This window comes from Austrofundulus limnaeus, unplaced genomic scaffold (genome assembly GCF_001266775.1).
Source record: "Austrofundulus limnaeus strain Quisiro unplaced genomic scaffold, Austrofundulus_limnaeus-1.0 Scaffold117, whole genome shotgun sequence".
In the NCBI taxonomy this organism is placed as follows: domain Eukaryota; kingdom Metazoa; phylum Chordata; class Actinopteri; order Cyprinodontiformes; family Rivulidae; genus Austrofundulus; species Austrofundulus limnaeus.
The window spans coordinates 242,215-247,329 of NW_013952519.1; positions in this window are offsets into that span (position 1 = coordinate 242,215).

Sequence of the window (5,115 nt, forward strand, 5' to 3'; positions counted from 1 at the left end):
CTGTATAACTGTATTAAATATAACTAGCTATAAACTAAAATATAGCAAAAAGTTAGCTAAAAGGGCAAAATTTGTTGCTAGAGGTAGCAAAATTGTAGCTAGACGCTAGAGGTGGCAAATGGTAGCTACAACCTAAAAGCAGCAAAAATATAGTTAAAAGAACAATTATAGCAAAAAAAGGCTAACATAGCAAAAGGCTAGCTAAATGTAAAAAAACCTAGTCAAATTTGTAAAAAAAAAACTAGTTATAAGTAAAGGGGTTGTAGTTAAAAGTAGGAAAAACATAGCTAAAATTTAAAAAAACTATAACTAAGCTAAATGCTAGCTAAAATATAAAAGTTAGACAAAGCCTATCCAAAATTTAATGTAATTAGCTATAAACTAAAATGTAGCAAAAGGCTACTTACTTAAAAGGGCAAAATTTGTCACTAGAGTGGCAGTTTGATAGATGCTAGGGGTGGCAAATGGTAGCTACAAGCTAAAAGCTGCGAAAACCTAGTTAAAAGTAGAAAGATTTTTGAAAAAAAATTAGAATAGCAAAAGGCTAGCTAAATGTAAAAAAAAAGTATAAAAAAACTACCAATAAGAATAGGGGCTGTAGTTAAAATTAGGGAAAACGTAGCTAAAAATAAAAAAAACCTGGACCTAAAAGTACCAAAGTCTAGTCAAAGTGTCAAAACAAGCTAAAAGTAGTAAAAATGTAGAAAAAATAAAAAACTGCATCTAAATGTAGCAACAAACTACCTAATAGTAGAAAAACTAGCTAAAATTAGGAACACAGTAGGTAAAAGTAGCAAAAGGCTAGCTGAATGTGGAAAAACTGTTTATCTAAAAGCTAGCTAAAGGTAGAATAATATATAAAAGTATCAAAAGTGTAGCCAAAAGTAGGAAAAATAGCTAAAAATAAAAACACTACCTAAAAGTACCAAAGGTTTAGTTAAGAGTTCAAATAATAGCTAAAAGTAGTAAAAAGCTAACCAGAAATGCATCTAAACGTAGCAACAAGCTAGCTAACAGTATAAAACTAGCTAAAAGTAGGAACACAGTAGATAAAAGTAGCAAAAAGCTAGCTGAATGTAAAAAATGCCGCTAAAGGTAGCAAAACACTAGCTAACAGTAGAAACACAGTAGATAAAAGAAGAAAAACTGTAGCTAAAAGTAACAAAAGGCTAGCTGAATATGGAAAAACTGTATCTAAAAGCTAGCTAAAGGTAGAATAAAATATAAAAGTGTCAAAAATGTAGCCAAAAGTAGAAAACGCATAGCTAAAAATAAAAACACTGTACCTAAATGTATCAAAAGTTTAGTTAAGGGTTCAAATACTAGCTAAAAGTAGTAAAAAGCTCACCAGAAATGCATCTAAATGTAGCAACAAGCTAGCTAACAGTAGAAAACTAGCTAAAAGTAGGAACACAGTAGATAAAAGTAGCAAAAAGCCAGCTGAATGTAAAAAAATTTGCCGCTAAATGTAGCAAAACACTAGCTAAAGGTACAAAACTATTAAAAAGTTGCAAAATTGTAGATAAATTGTAGCCAAAAGTTCTAGCTAAAAGATTAATGTAGAATAACAGAAACTTGCAGCCAAATGCTAACTTAGAGCTACAAGTAGCAAAACTGTACAGTTCTAAAGTTTAAACTTAAATACCTCACAGTAACTTAAAAAACCCACTTCTAAGTACATCTGCCTTCAGTTCGTTTGCCTTTTTTGCTGTTTTCTGTCACAAGATGAGACTGTCAAACGCACAACCCTGCTCCCAAACACACGTTTGTCAAAAAGCACCAACAGCTGAAGCTGTTTGTCTCAGGGTGAGCTCGTGTGTCTGCATCTGAGGAGGAGGAAATAAAAAGATCGGCCTTCAGCTTCCAGTTTGTTTTAAAATATCGTTCAAAAGACTCGATTGTTTGTGAACACATCTCTGCCTCTCAGGACGAAAACAATGTTCAGGTTTTTCCTCCCGTTAACCTGCAGTGTTCTCTGACACAGCTTCACTTTGAACCTGTCGGCCTGTTTTTAACCTGTCATGCAGGACTTCAGTAATCCTGCTGTTCAAACCTCCTCTGTCGACGTCATCAAAGACAAGTCGCCAATCCAAGCGATTTATGATAGTTAAGCGTGGCAGCAGAAATGATGACAAACAACACATGCTCTGTTATGCCAGCTGGTGTAATGATGTGGTAATACTGGACTCATTAACTCCTGCACACAGTTCACCGTGGCCTTTTTTACGACAGGATTAATTGATTCACACATGCAGTAAAACCAAAACTAACCGCAGGGAAGATGCAGTTTGGACGCCGGCCCCCGATCTGTCATAAACATTTGTGGTGGTAAAACGGGACGACATTATTCTTATAAATGACTGGTCTTATTCAGGATAAACAACCTCACAGCAGCGTCATTATTTTCCATATTTGAACTGTGGTAGTCGCTGAGAGTCATCTCTAAAACACCTTCTCTGTCAGACCGTGGGAATCTTGGAAGTTATGGAAAGAACCTCCTGAGGAAAATGAGGATTTTAATCAAAGAACGAGCTGGAATTGAAAAAAAAAAAAAGAGCGAGCTCAGGTTCCTGCCCCAGAAGAGTTGCTCCGCAGCCATCGGCGACACTTTGAGCCATATGCTGACGAAATCCCCCTCAGAATATCAAGAATGAAACAGAAGATTTAGCTGGGAGATGATTTTCTCTGCTCGCTCCATTGTAGAGGTCACGCTGGGAGATGATTTTCTCTGCTCGCTCCGTTGTAGAGGTCATGCTGGGAGATGATTTTTTCTGCTCGCTCCGTTGTAGAGGTCACGCTGGGAGATGATTTTCTCTGCTCTCTCCGTTGTAGAGGTCACGCTGGGAGATGATTTTCTCTGCTCGCTCCGTTGTAGAGGTCACGCTGGGAGATGATTTTCTCTGCTCGCTCCGTTGTAGAGGTCGCCTCGCTGCATATTGAGGAAATGATGTTTTATCTTTTGAGCCCGACTTAAAGATAATTGTTTACAAGCTGTGCTCTGTTTCAAAACCAGAATGATTTCTTTAATCCAAATCTCATTGTCCTGAACCCTGCATTTATATAAATACTCCATTTTTTAAGCAGGGCAGAGACTGGTTTCTGCACTCAAAAATCAATTTTTAGTCAACCTTTGAGTCACCAGTGGGTTTTTCTTTTCACAAAACAATTTAAAAAATAACTGCTGACTGAAGATAAAAGAAGACAAAGAAGAGGAAAAGCAAATTGTTGTACTTTCAGCTAGAGAAGTTGTATTTTTGGCAAAAGAAAAATAAGTGAATGCTAAATGAAATGTGATAAAGCTGAAACTGGGCTGTGAAGCTAAAATAAGCTGAACATTAGCTGAAAGTATCAAATGATTGACTAACAACTTAAAGCTAGGTAAATGTAATAAAATGGCTAGCTAAAATCTAAAGTGGTATACGGGTAGCTAAAAGTATCAAAAAACTTGCTAAAACATAAAAAGAATTCCCTAAGAGTATCAAAAGGCTAGCTAAAAGCTCAAAGTAGTAAATCAATAACTAAAATATTAATAAGGTACTAAAAGTTGCAGAATATATCTAAAAGTAGCATAGAGCTAACTAAAAGTGAGTAGAGGCTAGCTAAAAGTAGCAGGATGATACCTAAAGCTAAAATAAAGGCTAACTTAAAGCTAAAAGAAGCAGAACGTTTGCTAAAAGTTGTAGGTTGGTTGCTAAATGCTAAAATTATTAAAAGACTAAAAGTACTAAAAGGCTAGCTAACAGGTAAAGTAGTAAAAGGCTAGTTAACAGCTAAAGTACTAAAAGGCTAGCTAACAATTAAAGTAGTAAAAGTCTAGCTAAAAGCTAAAGTACCAAAAGGCTAGCTAACAGCTAAAGTACTAAAAGGCTAGCTAACAGCTAAAGTACTAAAAGGCTAGCTAACAGTTAAAGTAGTAAAAGGCTAGCTAACAGCTAAAGTACTAAAAGGCTCGCTAACAGCTAAAGTACTAAAAGGCTAGCTAACAGCTAAAGTACTAAAAGGCTAGCTAACAGCTAAAGTAGTAAAAGACTAGCTAACAGCTAAAGTACTAAAAGGCTAGCTAACAGCTAAAGTACTAAAAGGCTAACTAACAGCTAATGTACTAAAAGGCTAACAGCTAAAGTACTAAAAGGCTAGCTAAAAGTAGTAGTAGAATGTATCTAAAAGTAGCAACTAACTAACTAAAAGTAAGAAGAGGCTGGTTAAAATTAACAAGATGATTACTAAAAGCTAAAATAAAGGCTAACCTAAAGTAAAAAGTAGCAAAGTGTTAGCTAAAAGTTGCAGGATAATTCTTAATACTAAAAATATCAAAAGACTAACTAAAAATACTGAAAGGCTAGCCAACAGCTTAAGTAGTGAAAGGGTAGCTAAAAGTATCAAAAGACTTGCTGAAATCCTATTAGAGCGCTAAAGTAACAAACTATTAAAGCACTAAATTATTTAAAATAGTAGTAAAGCTGCAGTAGCTAAAAATAGCAAAGTGTTAGCTAAAGTAGCAGGCTAATTACGAAATGCTAAAAGTATGAAAAGCTTAACCAAACGTATTAGAACAGTAGCTAAAAGTAACAAAGAGCTAACTGTAAATACTTAAAGGCAAGGTAAAAGCTAAAAGTAGCAGACAGTTGCTAAAAATTAAAATGAGCAAAACAAGTCAAAAACAGATAAGTTGCTGAAGCAGATTTTAAAACGAACAATGTTCTTAAAGGATTTGAAGAGATCTTAATGTGTTTATATAAAGTTTTTTTATAAGTTAGAAGAACTAAAAATCAGAGCACCCACCTCTGAATGAGCTAAACGTTTGATAAATTAATTGCCAAAACAGCTAAAAAAAATACACACAAAAAACATTAAGATGAAAAAACAGACTCTGGGTGGGCAATCCTGGCCCTCGAGGGCCGCAGCCCAACAGGTTTTATGTTTTTCCTGCTCCAACACACCTGATTCACACATTAAATTACCTCCTCAAAGTTCTGCAGCATGGAGGACCGACACTGACATAACTAGAAAAAAAAAGCAGAAATATATAAATGGACCAACAAATAAATTCAATTAAAAATGTGCCAATTAAATAAAAAAAGGAGAGCTTTATCTCATGTTTTATAATTTAATTGA